Genomic DNA, 18,930 nt, shown 5'->3' with positions numbered 1-18,930 from the left:
CTGTGGCAACTATGATTACAGGCGGTGTGAGCAAACCTGAAAAGCTGCCTTTAAACTTTACATCTGTGAGATTAGAAATTTCCAGTTGGATATACTGCCGGGAAGCAAGCGCGTTCTTTTTTTTTTTTCAAACCAAATCCATTCACACGCAGCAGTTTGCTGCATTGTATTTTTTTTTCCCTGTTCTTGTTTTCCAAAACATTAGTCTTGCTAACTCTACTGCGTGCAAATGCAATGACTCAGGCAAGCCTCTTGTCTCCTTCTTGCTACTTTTCTTGTTTCTGCTTCATCCCTCACGCTTCCTCCTCTTCCTGTGTTTAGGAGGCGGTGAGTAAATCATATGGTCGGCTTGTGCAAAGCCAGAAAATAATGGGATCATATTCCATTCTCTTTCGCCTATTAGAGTTTCATACAATAGCAAAAAAAAAAAAAAAAACCTCCACTTTCAACACCCAGGAAATTCTAAAGACTTCGACAAATCAACATCTCCTGACAACTACATAATGTATGGTTTTTGGTGTGCAGCATGTGAAGCCCCATCACATCCTGTGGTAGCTGCACTGATTTACCCAACTCATACTGCCAGCAACGTTGGACTGGAGGCAAAGGATTGGAGTTTAGTTTACGAGGTACGAAGAACAAAACACAACTTGAGCAGAGAACATCTGCTTTTCAGGCTTTGATGGACTTGCAGACTTGGTGGATTTTACAATCAAGGATTTATTTATTCAGATTTGTGCAGGCAGCCTTGTGTGCGCACAAAGTAATGAGTGTGGCAAAGAGCCTCATGAAAATTCAAAATAGTGTCATCAGTGATTCAGACACATCACAAGCATTGTTTGTCTTACTTGTCAAAAAGTCTTGGGAATTTTCCAAATGTTTACAGTCCTGTCTTGATATCTCTATCCGAAATATAACCATTTGGCTTTAACAAAGGCATTCGCATTCAGATTTCTGACTGCTCACTGCTGACTGATGAATAGCCAAGTAAAAGTCTGGTTGAAATGACAGCTCTTTTCCAAAGCCAATTTATCTTCTCTTCCTCTTTGTTTGGAATATCGTTGTAGGATATGTGAGAATAAAACCGTAGGGAGTGGCTAAGCAGCCGTAGATTTATTTAGTTTTATAGGTCCCGTCAACAGCATTCCTGCACATGGCACCACTAGGAGATTATTGGAAACTCACAAAAATTATATATTTGTATATATATATAAGGAGAGAGAGGCTACCATATTACCATGTTGTTATGCATTATAAACACAGTATTTCAGAGTCGTTCTTCACCCGTACTCATGCTCTTCATTCCACTATGTCCTGGGGTCAAAGTGGAGCTCTGAGTGGAAGCCATTTCCAGCAGGAACCTTTCTGCTGCACAGTCCAATAGGGCTGATTAACGAGTAGAAAGTATGGTTTGTCTTCTACAGCCGAGTGAACAACTTCATTTCAGCTGATGAGTTCAAGCTCAGGTCATGGTGGTCTTCATCTGTGACATTACAACAGCCACACAATGAGAATTAATTTCCCACACTGAAAACAACTGTGTTGGCATTGGCACTTGGCTTTTGAAACATATTGCAATTAGGTTCAAACAACTCGGAGAGTCGTCTTGTGTTCAAGTGATATAGGCTTTTTTTATGTTTTTGTCATTGTAAGAGTGTGTGTGCGCGTGCACGAGCGTGTGTGTGCTTTCTTTGTTTTACTTTGTTCACTTTTCATGTGGCTTTGGTTTTGCTGGTCAAATGTAAACAGTGATGCCTTTTTTTCCAAGCCTTTTCTACGTTTGACAGATTATTGTTTGGAGTCTGCCGCTCTGTACTTTCCAGCTCTTGCAAATGAATGTACTGAACACAAACAGGTGAAGCAATCTGCAATATCATTTTCACACAAAAAAAAAAAAAGAAAAAAAAAAGCCTGCACCAGGAGAAGAAAACCTGAAGCTGAGCTGTGCCTAGCTTTGTTTTGTAAGCCAACCAACCAGTTTGCATCTAATATTACCACTGCAAAGAAAAAGAAAAAGAAATTAAAACTACTTTTGTGATGTCTGCTTGGATTCGCCGCCTGTCAACTTGCTTCTGAATTCTCCAGAGCAACTCTCTGAGGCATGCATTCATGCACTCTCTGTTTCATTCTTAGCAATTTACCCCCACCCACCCAGCCATTTCATTTATTTATTATTTATTTTTCTTTGCAGTCAATCATAAAACAAAATATATCCAGTTCTTAGCTTGCCATTCAAGCATCACCAATGTGCAGAAGGTCTCATAAAACCCAAGAAATAGAAACCTTGTGATGGCCTAAGACTTGTGGGAACTTTTAGATTGTTTTGTTGTGTATTAGGCCACTGGGGAAATGAGGAATATCACAGCAGAATTATTCTGTATTTAAAAACATATATGCTAATGAAATGAAGTTATTCTTTAATGGGTAAGCATTAATAAATTCACAGGTTCAACAGTACTTTTTTTTTTTAATTAGAAGGTTATTCAGATGACTGGTGGCGGTCTTCAGTGTGGTTGTGAAAGTGAAATTGATTTGTTTGTGTTGTGATATGGGCATTATGGTGGATCTTGCACAAATACAAATTCCTCTCCACTTTGCTCAAATAATTGTAATATAAAGGTTCAGCTCCCTAAAGTCTGAAATCCCAAAATAAAATCCAGTTGAACAAATGCCTATGACCTATGATCTTCTAAATCCACTAAGTGAATGCATATGCACGCCCTGCTTTACAGATGATAATTTATAAAAAAAAAAAAAACTAAATTGAAAATCATGTCCCAATTTTTACATTGTAACCAATGGCTAGTTACAGATGGTTGACCAAAACCAGAAAATCCCAAAATATGCTAAAGGGTTTGAGTGTGACAATGTGGACAAAATGTTTCAAACTTAAAGTTGGATGATGAAGCATATGTGTTTTCAACAAATCAACTAAAATAGATGTATTGTGACAGTTGCAAATTAATGCATTGCTTCAAGAAACAGCCAAACATTTTTTTTTTTTTGGAAAGCATTACACCAGGAAACACATGTTCCTGTAAACCACTGAAGAAAACAGCCAAGTGATGTCAGTCGATGCATGTTGCAGTCAGTTCTATCGTAGCCATGATGAAAGTTCTGTCTTTTGGATTTGGAAAAAAAAAAGTTGCACCTTATCTTTGCTGTGGAATATTCATCACTGCAATTACTCAAGCCTGCAGTGGTCTTCTAAGTCGGCGTGTGTGCGTGTGTTTTAGCATTTCTCAACATTTAAGGTCCATTATTCCAACAAATACTATGTTGTGAGGACTTACTCCTCATTATGGGACCTAAAGATTGGTCCTCACAGGAAGAAGTGCTTATTTTGGGTTATGTTTCTTGGCTAGGTTTAGGATAAGGGTAAAGGTTAGGCTATAGAGATTAAAGAAAAATAAATGGAAGTCAATGGAAAGTCCCTGTGAACATAAAACGATATGCGTGCATGTGTGTGTGATCAAAAAGTTATACACAGGTGACTGTTCATAAATCAGCATCCCATTATGAAAATGAACATACGGTTAGAGACAACGGCACTGTTGGGTAAAAAAAAAAAAAAAAAAAAAAAAAACAAAACAAAAAAAACACACATACTACCTCCAAAGTGATAGAAAGCTTGAGTTGTACCTTAAATAAATCCTGCAGCCACAAAAGTTAAATCTGCTTTGATGAAGTTTCCCTCTCTGCTCTCAAGTCTGCAGCTTGTGTAGGTTTGAAGAAAAGAAATGTATAAACGAAAAAAAAAAAGAAAAAAAAAAAGGTAAACAGCCCAGACGTCGGGAAGACTGAATGGCGGCGCATTTGTCGCCGGTGCTCCATCCTCCCTCCGCTTATATAAAACACAAGTTGGCCTCGGCAAAGGCAAAGAGCTTCTCTCCTTCAAGCATGACGGAAGACGGAGAAAGAATATGTAACCATCCTTAAGTAATTTTGTTTACCGGCCCTGGCTCTTGTGCACTCAGGGTAAAATCTCCAGGCACCCTCCCATCTATTGAACAAAACTCAGCAAATTGGTACCTCAGGTTTATTTCTCTTTGAGCTCCCTCACCTGGGATTCGGGGGAAGAATTGCCTTGTAGGCCTGAACTGCAAACAGCTTTCTCTCTGATCTGTTCCCTTCGCCCTCACACTATTTGAACTGTGTTTTCCCCTGGCATTCTGGGAACCGTTTGCTCTTTTGTGTGTGTGTGTGTGTGTGTGTGTGTGTGTGTGTGTGTGTGTGTGTGTATGTGTGTGTGTTGGAGAAAGAAAGAGGCTGTGTTCTTCATACATTTTTTAAAGTCTGGAGTATGTTCCCTCATGCAGACCCAAACACACGTAGTCGTGCCCACTTTCTCTTCATGCAGACGTCGGCGCTTTCAGGGCAGCTCTGTCAGTACCTGGACATCAGCTTTCCTCAAAGCAAAAAGGTCCACCACCTCGCCTCAATTTGTAAACAAGTTTGGATGACATGAGCGCATTAGTGTCGGCTCTCTGTAAATTCAGTGTTGAGAAATGCCAAGTGCGTGTACAACACGGCGCTTTGATGAACCTGTCATCAATCAATAATTCATCACAACTTTGCTTGGCCATACAGGCATCTCAATATGTTCTAAGCGAAAAGAAAACGGAATCAAATGAAAGCAGAAAGCTTTGCAAAAAAAAAGAAAAAAAAAAAACCCTGAAAAACACATCATGTTTATATTTAATAGCTTTTTTGCTTTTGGAAATGTCACAATGCTCTCGGTCAGCATGTTTCGACAGGACCAGAGGAAGGAAGGATGGAGGAGAGGAGCACAAGGCGGGAGAGGAAAAAAAAACAAAAAAACAACAACAACTTCGTACAAGCACCTCTGGTTTGTTCTCATATTGTTATTAAGCTCCATAGAGAAAGAGGAAGGGGGGGGGTTGTGGAAAAAAAATGCTTCGGCCACCATCTTGTGGTATTTCCTGCTAATCCCCACAACCTCCTGCTCAGCGCTGGTTCTGGTGGTCTTTCTGCCGTGCGAGTGTGCATGTGTGTTTGCATTTATTGTGTCCAGCCTGCACATGTGTCGGGACTGAGGTTTTTGATGTGTGTGGCCAAAGTTTAAATCCATATACCAGGACAGCAATCCGGCTTGAAAACACAGCCCCGTAATCCTTTAACCTTCAGAACAAGAGAAGCGAGGAAAACAGCTGAAGGCCCCCACGTGGTGGAGCAGCAGAGGGAGAGACGCATACGGCCAAGCAAGACCAGACCGGGGGGCCACTGATATTCCCTAACCCCTCCCCTTTGCTCTCGGGGCAGGGAAATGGATTTCTATTTCTGGTGGCTTGATATCGCAGATCATGGCCCTTTCAGGGCCTGGAGTTAACATCGTGGGCCGGTGTCAGGATGCGAGCGCTGATCAGAGCCAGAGAGATGGGTCCTGATGGCCTTGCAATCTGCCAAAGCTGTGATGGCTGCTTTGCTGATACCATCACAGTAAATTCTATCACTGTCACTCTCTGTTTCTATCCAGAAGCACTCAGACTGTGTGTTGGCACATCTTTGTGTGTCCATTTTGTTTGTGTACTCGGGTGTGGGTGCGTGTGTGCATGTGTGTGTGTGTGAGACGTTTCCAGCTGTTGATGATGGACAAGTTATCTGATGGCACTGTGCTCTATGTTATGTTATGTAGCTTAACCTCAATAATGATGGTTCTTGAAAATGTAAAGACATGGAATCCCAGGTGCAGTGATGAATATTAATATAGCTGGTATAATTTTGCTTTTGGAAGGGAGCAGCAGGTGTAAATGAAGCAAAAAGACTTTTTCAGCATACCAAAGTAGTCATGGTAGGTGTTTTATTGAGATTCGAGGTGAAGTGGAAGGAAAACAATGCAGATTTTATTTATTTGTCTTTATGTAGAAAAAAACAAAAACAAAAAAACCGCATGACAAGTGAGTTTTTCAGTCATATGTTTAGATTGATTTTCCTGCTTGACCCCAGCCTACAGTCTCGTCCAGCCCTGCATTTAGCTCCATCCATCCTCACCTTAAAATCTGACCAGCTTTACTGTCCGTGCTAAAGAAAAACATTTTCACAGGATGATGCTACCAACACCGTGCTTCAGAGTTTGTGTGATTTTTTATTTATTTTTTTACCAGGAACATCATTTTACATCTAAGCCAAAATATTACATTTATATTGTATCTAACATTCACACCTTTATCCACTTGAATGCTTTGTCCTTGACCTGACTTATGGTGACCAGGAGGCCAGACCTTTTGTGACTTTGATTCATCAGTAGGTTTCTTCTTGCAACTTTCCCACGAAGGCCCAGTTTGTGTGGTGCACACATGATGGCCGCCCAATAAACTGTTCGTCCTACCTGAGGGATTTCTGAGAACAGGCTGAAAACATTTACCCTAAGCTTTTAGATTTTTATGTGTTAAAACATTTTTGAAAATATATTACCCTCCACTACTTTGCATGATTGCAAAGTAGTGGAGGGTAATATGATTGCAAAGTAGTGCAGTTATGCACAACCTTGCGTTATTCTGTCACATAAAATCTCAAAACATACACTGAGGTTTGTGGTTGTACGATGACAAAATGCGGAAAGGTTAGTCGGAGTATAAAAACGTTTTCGATAGGGATCCGAAGATCAACTCAACATTTCATCTTTGCAAAGCCCTATCATTTCTCATGCTATTAGAAGTCAACATCTGCATCCTTCTACCAGGCTGATATTTATGCTGAGTAATAATTCCTGACAATAAATAAATAAAGAAGCTCGTCAGACTCTTGTGTGTCTGTATAGCCCCCAGCATATTCCTAAGGCCTCAATCTGGAAAGGGAAATACATAAACAAGGAAAGATCTGAAGAGACTTAGCCAGGGGCACTGACTTTAAACCGCCCAATCCAAACCCAACACCCCCATCTCCTCCACATACACACACACACGCACCTAAGCTTGTATATCCTGGTGCATGCTAAGATAGAAACAAGATGAAAATGCAGTGACCGGTCTAATTTCTCCACACACTTGACCTGCCAGAAGTGGGCAGGCCAATAATTTCGGGAGGTCATAGATGAGTGTTTGTTGATGAGATGGAAACTACTGGCTAATAAACCCTCTATCAAGCTATTTAAATTTATTTGAACCTTTTTGCAGTGTATCCTTGGGTGATTGTAGCAGGACATGCCTAGAAAGATGAGTTTGGTGCACCGAATAGTGCTTAGCCCGGGTAAAATGCCTCTGATGTTGTGTCTGATTCAGGAGAGGCTTGACATGAGAAATGCAACATGTGTAATCAATGTGTAGATTTACCTGAGCATAGTGTTTCAATCATCAACTTTCTTTCTAAGGATTTCTAAGGAAATCTGTGAACAACCATCATCTTTAGCAATGACCTCTTGCGGCTTACTCTGCTAGTAAACTGAGAACGTCTCGGGTTCCCCTGTAAGGAGCCACAGAGATTTGTTGTGATGTCTTGGAAACCCGATGACTGAAATTTTGATTTTACTTGTTCGCCAAAAGTCTGTATTAGAGTCTAATCAACTTTGTTAACCTCTTGTGTTGTTCCACATGTCAAACACACAGGAAAGGATATAGGATGTATTTGTTATCCAAAAAATAACAGCCGTAAATTCCTGTTTGTGACGTCTTTTGTTACCAGAGGTAAAACTTTTAAATCACTTATGAAAATTCAAATCACATCATGCAGAGTCCATTAAAGATGAACCCAGAGATTTTCTTTTTCTTTTTTTTTATTTACACATAAAACTTCTTCTAATCATGAATTTTTATCACAGTGAGGGGTAACATTTTGCTCACAGGGCACCTCTATTCTAATTCACAATTAATGGGATAAACTTCTCGTTTGCTCTGTTTGTATGGGCTTGTGTGTTCCTTACAGTGCATTACATCTTCCCGTGGCAGACAGATCCCTCATCCTCCTTACCATTAGGGTCATCAATGTTGACAGGATCAATACCTGTGTTTTGGCCTCAGTGCCCCTGTCAGAGATAGCATGTCACTGATGACAGACAAATATCAGCGCTCGGCCCTATGACAGAGGGCGACGGTCGCTGGAATCACAGTAGTTTTCGGTTTAGATCATCCAACATGGTATTGATTTGCCCTGTGCTAATCATACATCAGAGCTGAATAAATGGCTCAGAGGCAAAAGTTCCATTGTTCACGATTGGGAGAAGTAATAAAAAAATAAAAAAAATAAAAAAGAGGGAGAGACATTTCTTTTATTGCTTGTAACTTGGGGCTGGTCACATAATCGTGACTTGACAGGGAAAGACCTGGTTAGATTGAGGTCCGTCAAAGTGCTCGGGGTATTTTATTTTATTTCATTTTTTATTTTTTTGTGATGATCCCATCAAGGCTAGGTTTGTTCATGTACTGTGGTCACGTATTTATAAACCAGCAGAAATGTCTTACTGTTGTGTAATATTTTAGTGTTGCAGATGCAGAATTATTCTTATGAATATGAAAGATAAAAAAAAAGTGGGGAGAAAATCCGTCCCACTGACATTGAACATTTTTGTACACAGTCTGCAAACAGCTGTGCAGGGATTCTATTGTAGTGAAGTGCACATAATGTGATTTAAATCTTGAAATGTAAGTCAAATTTAAACCTAAAGCCCTGATTTTTTTATTTATTTATTTATTTATTTATTTTATTTTTTATTTTTCCATTTAATTCACACAAATTACATCAAGAAGCTTAATAAAATGATCAAATTGGAAGTGACAACACATATTTGGGATCCATAAATGCATTTTCGGCATTTCCAATAGTTTCCCCAATCCTTCAAGGTATTTCAAAAGCCATATGTCAATGAATCTGAGTGCCTGTTAACTGCTTGGAGAGCACCTGGTTTTTATAAAAGATAATTAATCTGTTAAAGGTTAGAACAGAATCTGGTGCTACGCTGAGAAGGTGCAGCAATTATTAAAAGAAGCAGATTTTTGATCTCCTGTTTCCTTCCATCTTCTCAGACTATCCTGTTATCTCCACTATTTCATCAAAAACCCCTCTGATAACAGACTGGAGAACTCAATTGACCTTGGCTGAGTGTGCAGGAGAGAAGACAGTTTAAGAAAAAAAAAAAAAAAAGAGTAAAATTGGTGAAAAATAAACTGCTACACCCTAACTTTTAATCGTGTTTAAAAAAACAAGCTATTTTTTGTAGACTTCTGTTTTAGGTATTATTTTAGATTTAATGAACAGAGGCACTTAGAAATAAGGTCTTCAATGGATTACTGAAAGCTTTTTCTTTTCAAGTTAAATATACAATAGGCCACACAATAACAAGTGGAAATCTTCAAGTTGCAAGTTATTTTTTGTCATTTCATTCAAAATGAAAGGTAAGCAACACCAGTCACATCTCTTAATGCCCAAGCAGGGCAGGGCGATACACCCAATAAAACACCATGACTCACTAGTCAGCAATATCTGTCCACTATCCTGCATTCAATCTCTACGGTAACCAGCTGCTTCGTTGACCAGTGAGTGGTCTTGAAACTCCACTACTTCCATAACTGCTTTGAAATTTAACTAATACATTTATGCCAGCACCAGGTAGATAGCCCAACACTTAACTTTCTGGATGTAAAGATGTTAGATGTCTGCCTACTACAACACATAGCTGGGTTCAGAGTCACTGGTACGGGAGCAGGCACATCTGAATACGTAGCAGCCTCTCACGTGGGAGTGTACATGCTTCTTGTGTTCTTACAGGAGTGAATAAACCATTTCGAGAACCAGAGAGCAAAGATTAGTAGAAAAAAACAACAACAGTGTAGTAGTTCTTTCCTCCAGGTGAACACCCTCCCCCTCCAAACACAGTCTACAGAAATGTTTATTCTGCCAGCAGCTGATGGAAAGAGTCACGTGTTAAAAGTGAAAGTCTTTAGCATGCCACACACGATGATGAATCTTCTTTAAGAAATATTGCTGACCAGTGAACTTTGTACATATGTCTAATTAATTAATAAATTAGTTAATTAATTAATGACCCACTCTCAGACTATAAGTCCAAGGAGTGTTAATTATCAGTTTTTTAAAGAAGCTGCAACACTCTGCATAAACACTGAGGACTCGTGGGACAGGTGCAAACTTGATCAACTGCCAATAAGGGGTTGGGCTCAGTTTTCAAGAGCCATTTGCCTCCTGTCTCATTCCTTTGCCTGTTATAAGTGGCCACCCTGTAAATCCTGTGTTTCTCTTGGTCCCCAGGTAATTCACGGGACTTTGTAACGCACAGCACACAGGCAAATTCATTTCACGTTAACTAAAGTTGTGCATTTCAGTAATATCTTAAGTCTTTTTTCCCCCCTGCATTTTAATAACATTTCCAATGTGTCACCTTGCAACAGTGAAAGCAAATTGCAGCATTTTTTTTTCTTTCTTCGTGCCTTGGAGCAGAGTTTTTAATGGCCCACTTCTCTACATGTAAATGACCTTCTGTCCTGGATCTTTGATTGCAGATCAATGGCTGTTTGCTTTATTTCAACATTCAGCACTGGTGAACCACAACGCCACAGGGGGCAAATGTTAGGCAGGGAATTTACAGGTTTGCTATTGAGCACTTTGAAACAATAAAGCCGCTTGTGAGCTATTAAACAAACAAGAGAAAAAAAAAAAAAAGTGGCTGTGGCGGACTGAGATTAACATGATAGATACAATGTCAAAGGGTGTAATTATTCTTTACTGACACGGACGTTTAGCCTCCAGAGCGGAACACTGTTTGCTACAAATACTACCACCACGCTTGACCTAATCACGCACTGTGATTTACCTGACTATATTCGTAATATGCGTAAGGCTGTTGTTAGGATGAAGCTGACATTTTCAAGCGAGGAGCTTGATGCGTATTAGTGTTTGTTTTTCCATGTTTTCAAGTCATAATAATTCTATGCATAGAATGAATTATTGATAACCAGATATTTACACAGAGAAACTAAATAATAAGACTAAGGATTTGCAAATCTCAGTTTGTTTTTTATTTAGAAAAATATTATTTGTTTTTTCTTGTATATATAGATTCACACCTTTGCTGGAATTTGTCCATTTTTTCCCCCCAAAAAATTGGTGAAGCTGTCTAAAAGAAAATCCAAAATCAGTTAAAATCTTAGATATATGATGACTTGAAAATTGCATTTTATTGACCAAATGATAGTGAATTAGAGTGTTCCTTCAAATGTCCAATTAGATCAGTAAGAACTTGGGATTTGAGGTTCTGCAGGACTTGCCAAAGGAGTCAGCGTAACATCTTAATCAGTTGTCTATTTCCACCCATCATGCTCCTATTAATGACTTCTAACATTACAATCTGGAACATTTTGACCATTTCTGAACTTACAAAAGCCAATATTTTGCTTTGGAACATTAATTTATATTGTTGACACCTATAACATGCTTACAATAATGTGTATGTCCAGATTAGATGACAAACCGTACATTGCATTATCTGCATTACCAAACAGTTAAATAAGTGCAGACAGATTTAAACTTACCCATATTCGTATATGATACTGTTGTGCAATCATTACATTTTTCTGAAATACCTTTATTGCATAATTTTTCTGTGGACGTTCAGAGTCTCTACAAATTATTCAACTAGGTTTAATTTCTATGAGTAAAAATACATGCAAAACCAGTTAAATAAATCAATTTAAGTTTCACACTGAGACAGAAAATATATTCTTCACACCAGTAGTGAGAAACAGAAGACAGATTTAGCCATCACTGCCAGCTTCTGACCCCTAAAATATGGCGACCCCTCCGTGATCCTGCCAATACATTAAATCCCTTGAGCTGCCGTCCATGCAAGTCTTGACTGTGTTCACAATCAACGTTGTGTATGCAGGTGAGAGTACGCTGCATATAATGTTTGGCTGCCTCGCACATGTGGATGCGTGAGTATGCGTGTGTGCGTGTGTGTACACCAACGAGCGAGTCAGCTCATGTGTATAGGTGAGTGTGCCGGTGTGTTTGTACTTGTGCCCCTGCTTCTGTGCATGTTCATGTATGTGCACTGGTTGGCATGTTAGCTGATGTCCACAGTAATCCACCACTGGGCCTGTTGTGGATTAGTACCTGGCTCCAGGGGATGAGAATCCCATTCCTGGTTACAGCTCTCCTTGGCAGGAAAGAAAGGCAAGGATGCCTTTTCTTCACTGCCTTCATGGTGTTTGCAGGGCAGAAGTTCAGTTTATGTCCAAGTTCTGGGATGGCATTGCTAGCTAATATTGACAGTCTATAGTTCAGCAATAAAGATATATATATATATATATATATATATATATATATATATATATTATCCCCACCTTTCTTCCTGTGTTTTTCAATAGCTCTGTTAACTAATTAACACATCATCCTGCCATATGTTTCCTCTTAAATGTTCTACTGCACACACATAGCTTGGCAAAGAAGGAAAAATCAGTAGTATCTGGTTGGCCTCATACAACAGACACTTGTAGAAACATGTTGTTGATCTGGGGTGGCATTTTGGTCACATTCACCATGCACACGCACATACACACACACACACGCACACACACCACACACACATGCTCGCACGCATGCAGACACACACAAACAGATTATGTGGCAACAACATGAAATTTCATCATGATAGGATTTGTTTTGAAGCCAACCAAACTCCAACCAGCATAAGAGGTGACCTCTAGAACCTTCAGATACAACCACCCTCTCCCCTGTGACAATTTAAATGCCACCTTTCTTCCACTTGGATAAAAAGAAAAACATTTTTTTCTGTGTGTGCGCGCATGTGTGCGTGTGTGTGTGTGTGTGTGTGGCTAGGACTTGCAACCTGATAGCACAACAAAAGAGCTGTGGTGGCAAGTCCCCACGCAGACATTATATGTCAGCATCACCGTCATACTGTTAGCTGTCCCAACTGTACAAAGCCATCCTCATTCAGGGCACCTAACCAAGGTCAGCCTGGATTAGCTGTTAGTAACCCTATCAGGTCCAGCACAATGATTACAAAGCCCAGTGACACTGGCTGTCAGCAGACTCTTTCTAGGCAACCCTATCTGTCCGACCCTTGGCTGCAGAGCCACCGGAGAGGGTTAGTCCATTTCAAATTGTTTCTCCTTTGTGTCTCCCTTTATTTGCCCCGTTTGATTTTCGGGAACTCATTTCGTTCATCAATCAGCCTCTATGGATGTCTGTGTGTTTGAAACCCATGCTGCACATAATTTCTATAATTTGCTTTTTTTTTTTTTTTTGCTTCTTCCCCTTCCACATAGCTCATCTTTTGTGTTTGTTGCTTTTGAAGCTAACAGCCATTTCACCTAAATCCCCCCGCCCTCTCTATCCTGCAGATGAATAAACCCTGGAGCTCTGGAGCTTACTGCTAAGCACCACATGTTCACCAATGCACATTTTCTAAATTATGTTAACACAGTTGTCAACTTTTGTTTTATTTTTTTTTTTTTTTCATTTCCCTGGAAGTTTTCAATGTTTGTTACATATTCTAAGTTTGTTCATAATACATTTAATTAAATTAAGTGTAATGTAATTCATAACAATATATATGTACACTGCACTTCAGAAGCATTTATGCCCCTCGAACATTTCACATTTTGTTCCATTACAAGCACAAAATTCAAATAGTTTTATTGGAATTTTGGGTGAAAGGCACAAAGTTGTCTATAACTATGGGAGAGAAGTGAATGTCTGTGAAGGTCTCACAGATTTGTTAGAGAATATCACTGAACAAACAGTGGCCCGCACTTGCATAGTGCTTTAACCAAGTCAGATAACTCCACATTGCGTCACACTGATGGTGATCAGCTACATTGTAGCCACAGCTGCTATGAGCCAGACTGACAGAAGTGAGGTTGCTATACAATTGGCACCTCCATGCCCTCTGACCGTCAGCAGGCAAAGAGGTTGAAGTGTATCGGCCAAGGACACAAGAGCTAAGACACAACAGATGGGTCAGGGAGGGTGAATGTTGTAGAGAAGTTGAAAACAGAGCTAGGTTTTAAAAGAATGTTTTACATTTTGAACTTCCCAAAGAGCATCGTTCAGTGCATCACTTACTCGTGGAAAGATAGTGGCAAAACTCCAAACCTACCAAGAACTGAAAAGGAGAGCGATAAGCAGAGAAGAAGCCAGGAGGTCCATAAAAATATTGAAGACAGCCTGGCTGTCTTCAATATTGGCAAAAATGTTGGCAAAAAGAAGGACATTGTGAGAAGAAGTCCAATTTGCAGTTTGGTACAAGCTATGCAAGGGATATGTGACAGAAGTGTCTCTGGTCATATAAGAACAAAAGTTGACTTATTGGCCTATATATGAAAGAGGGAGTGTTGAGCTAGGAAAAACCCAAGGTCTTTTGTTACCGCATTTGATTTCTTCCTGTTGAAGATCTCCACCACTTCCAATACAGATTTGATGAAATCTTGGAGAGGGCGACAATTTTAATTGAGCTTAAAAACAATCACACATAATTGTTCATCTGGTGAGATCTAGTTCTGAACAACCTGAGCTCAAATCCACAAAAAGAAACTCAGCTTAGTTGAGATTATAACTATGTTAACCCTCCTGCTCAGGAAAGGTGTTGCAAATGTCACGGTTGGACAGAGAGAAAGTCGGGGGTGGGGAAGGGTTGTCCTGTCAGACCATCAGTTTCCGAAACCACACACACAAAAGAAAGTAAAAACTCTGAAAGGCGCACGCAGGGTCAGTGCGACCTCACCGAACCGCATACAGAGTGAAAAGCATAAAATCGGAGGAGGGTTAAATGACAATGAAGGTAAATGTTTGAACTTTTATGAAGTGAACTCACTAATTATTTTAATTTGTAAATTTAAATCCTAAACCATCTAAAACATCTTATTGTATCTATGGTAAAACAGTCAAAACCAATTTAACATTAATCCCATTTTCAACAAAAAATTCAGATCCCTGGTCTGTGATAAAATTCAAGGATTAGGGGACGCCCTCATGGTTTGGGGGCCCCAAGCAGTGGCTTAGTTTGCTTTTGCCTTGGGCCAGCTTTGTGTGGAGCAAAACTAATTTGGCATATCTGAATGCACACATCATGCTGTACGAATCTTGTCTACAACAAATACAAGGAGGCTGGTCAATGATGGTGGAAAGCCCAATAAAGCTAAAGCTAGTGCAATACTGGTTTTGAGGTTGCAAAAGACTTAAGACTGGACTGAAGGTCCATCTCTCAGCAGAACAGTCAGCGACCATAAACATATGGAATGGTCATGTGTTACAATGGCCCAGTCAAAGTTGAAACCTGAATCCAACTGAGAATTTATGGCAAGACTGGAAAATTGTTGTTCACGGAGGTCTACCATTCGGTCTGACTGAGCCTAAGCTATGGTTAAGGATTTGGCATCTTATTCACTGTTGAATGTACGAACCTGGTGGAGATATGCTTTTAAAAAATGAAGCTGAGAATGATAGATCTACAAAGTGTTGATTCAGGAGGGCTGGCATGAATACTCATCCATGCCACTTAAACATTTTTTTATTTTTATTTTTTTTCGAAAAAACTGCTTTCTGTATTAACATCAAAAAGTGAAAATCGTCTGGGGGTATGAATACTTTGGCAAGGCACCGACGCTTGGAATGAAGTAACACGGGGTAATAGTCTCCATTATAAATCAGGACACAGGCACATTGTTCCCCTTGTCCCACCAATTCAGACAGCATGTCAGAATAAAGCAAAGCAAAAGGACTTGTGTTTCACTACAAGTGCGGATGTTGTCTCCCTGCTTATTTTCAAGAGGAATTACGCTTCAAGCCCCATCCATTTACTGCCTCACTTTCCTCCCTTAGAACCATTTTCTCAACGTCCGTGTCTGTTCGCAGCATGCTAAACAAATCAAACCTAAAGAAAGAGCTCGCTTGTGATGTTTAGAAAAATACTATATAAACAAGAACAACAGCAACAACAGTGCTAGCAGCACAATGTATTTGAAGCAACGTGGCAACCGATGTTCTCCACTCCAGCACATCAGAGGCACCCCAGCTTCAGTCGCCCTAAAGGTACTGGTTACAAAGTGATAGGGCTTACGGTTTTTAACTCGGGGCGAGGGGCTGATTTCAAACCCCCTCTGCTGCCAAGCGCATGGACGGCTGCTGATTAGAGGAGGGTTGGCAGCAGTGGGCAGATGCCAGGCGGGGAGAGAGATGACGGCCTGTCGCCAGTCTGCCACCCAACCCTCAGCCCCCCTCTTCCCTTTATTGACCCCTCCCCCGATGTACAAAGAAAGCACACCAAAGAGATTTCCTTGACAAACCCAAACGAGGGGAGAGGATGAACTGCAGCAGAGAATCAAAATGCAGCATGTGTGATGTACTGACAGATACACAAAGTCTTGTTCTGCAGCATTGTCTCTCTCTCTCTCTCTCTCTCTTTTTTTTTTTTTTTTTTTACAATGATCTCAAGAGTTTTTGGGGAGTTGCTTTGATCACAAGACGCCAAAGTCAGCACAGCTAAGTTGTGCAATAAAAGATCACAATGCAGTTTTTCTCCTTTCTTTTGCACACGCCCACATACAAAACACAAGCACACAACACACATGTGCGCCGTGCTTTTCTGCAAGTTTGAGATACTGAACATTCCTTTGCCAGCCCACAGAGAATAAAACGTTGAGCTCTTTAGGAGTTTTCTTTTTCTTTTTTTTTTTTTTATTCAGGAGAGTTGGCACGGTTGGATCATAACGCATGCTTTCTCAAATGATGCAAGATTACATGAACAAAAGTGAGAACAACACTTTCCTTTAAAGTAAAATCGTTTAAATGTGTCCACATTACACAAGACAATAACTACTTGGCAAACTTAATGCACAGTTTCCAGCTGCAACGCAGAAGAGAGGCTTTCTCAAACTGAATGGTGGCCCTCTTGATATGACACTAATTTAAAATCAAACAATGTTTTTCAATCTGATTGTGCTGCTTGTACAAATATACTCCTGTATTTTCTTAATATTTTACTCCAGTAGCTTGCAACAAAAAGCCAAATATATAGCAGGACGGGGGTCTGAGGGTATATACAGCAGACATAGAACAAAAGTTGCCTAAAAATGGATCCTTGAGGATCTCCGTGTGGTCTGTTTTCCCTTGGATTCATAATTTCCAAATTACACAAATTACCAAAGAAGATTGAATTCAATCAGTCTTATCCACTTTTCCAACTAATGAGTCAAATTTGTTGATCAACCACATTTCAATGAATGCCTATTGCCTTAAAATAAATTATTTATTTTTTTTTTTTTTTTGCAGAAAGCAAGACCATTCCACACCCCTAAAAGAATATGCAATACAAGAAAACTTTGCTAAGTCCTTATAATTTAGTGTTTAAGTGTGTTGAGAGTAATATGAGAAAAATAGAGACAACAATTTCAGTCTTTTTGAATAAGATTGCTTTTTTTTTTGGTTGTTTGTTTCTTTTATCTCTACAACTGGTTCAAGGTTATAGTGGCTGAGCAGAGGAAGTAAATTTGTTTATCATTCAGACTTTAACAAGGAAGTGACAGTCTTTTTCTTTTCCTAATGTTGATATTTTAATAAAAAATATGAACTCACTTAGTAAATCAATTAACATCTCAAACACCGGTTGCTTTAATGTTTCACAATCCTCAACTGAACTGAAATGATGTTCAGTTACTTCCACAGCTGATTTTGTCTGAAACTGTGATTACGTTTCACTGAAGGATGTGCATATTTTTCCTTGTCTGACCTTTGTCTGTCTTCCCACTTCGATATGTGCACCATCCCGTCTTTTTTCCCCTCATTCTCCCTGTCTGCCTCGTCCCCTCTGTCGGTCCGTTGATCTCTCAGCTCCCATCTCCTATATCTCCAACGGGCTCATATATATTTGGAGTTGCAGTCTGTCTGAAACTGAGACCTGGAATGCACCAGTCTGGAGTTTAACAGACACCCCCACACAAACCTAAAGTGCGCTTTAACAGGCCAACAGGTGCACTTTTACAATGGCAATTTTCAAGTGTGCACACATTTACAATCTGCATGCACATGCTCTCGTTATTATGTGTTTGCATATCGAGGCTTTTCGATACACAATGCATGCATGCGCATAATCACTCACCGGTGTACAGGGAAATGGGAACGTTACACCATGCCTATGTGTAGAGGAGACAGTGCCCCCTGGTGTGGACCAGCCAGTACTCCCGCTCGTCCATATCTTGACCCATCTATTTTTTTGAAAAGTGAGCTTTTGATCTTCTGGGATTGATTAGTCCTGTCTGAAACAGAGAAACTTACAAATATGTTCTTTACAAAAATACAACGGAGTACGTCCAATGACAGCCTTATAAACTAAATGATATGTGATGAACAATGATCTTTTTTCTCCGCTGGAAATATTGCGGGGAAATCTAGGATTTTGTTGATGGGTTGGCCTAAGATATTAAAAGAGCATTTTTGTTTTGAGTACAAAACCAGGTGTATAATAATAACATAACAATGTATTAATAACTAGTTTAATTGTTTGACATTGTTTAACTCAAGGGTGCCTCTTGAAAGTTCTGTGAGGTGTGGCCAGATAGAGACTCCTAATAATCAGGGGGAGACCCATCAAAATCAAAATATATAAGAGAATTACATGAATTGATTTAGACAGGTTGCTTTAAAAGAACTTGAAATGCAGGTATAATAAAAAAAAATACTTTGGATTTTTAAAACAAACCAATAATCAGCAACTTCGTGATTTTAAGTACGTACGTAAAAGCTGACTTGATATGTTAGGGTTTTTTTAAGCACCTAACACCCAAAATAAGGGACATCATGCCGGCAATGCTAAAAAATATGTTACATTTATTTATTTGTTTTGTGACTTAATTTATTGAGTTTGCAATGTGCGTACTGGCCTTATAAAACAACGACACGTTCAACGTAAAAAGTGCAATTGCACTAATTGCACTTTTTACG

At 39.6% G+C, this 18,930-nt stretch overlaps 1 long non-coding RNA gene across 1 annotated transcript in view; it reads right to left on the bottom strand.

The window, feature by feature from the left end:
• Window positions 1-1,334: 1,334 nt before the first annotated feature.
• The window catches only part of LOC103146760 (uncharacterized), a 128,730-nt gene continuing 111,134 nt past the window's right edge, over window positions 1,335-18,930 (bottom strand). Inside the window, exon 4 of the long non-coding RNA XR_477216.2 lies at window positions 1,335-1,483. This is a non-coding gene — a long non-coding RNA (uncharacterized LOC103146760). The remainder of the gene's footprint in view (window positions 1,484-18,930) is intronic.

This window comes from Poecilia formosa, unplaced genomic scaffold, assembly GCF_000485575.1.
Source record: "Poecilia formosa unplaced genomic scaffold, Poecilia_formosa-5.1.2 Scaffold0, whole genome shotgun sequence".
In the NCBI taxonomy this organism is placed as follows: domain Eukaryota; kingdom Metazoa; phylum Chordata; class Actinopteri; order Cyprinodontiformes; family Poeciliidae; genus Poecilia; species Poecilia formosa.
Note: the sequence above shows the minus strand (reverse complement) of the source record. Positions and strands in the feature narration are given on the sequence as shown.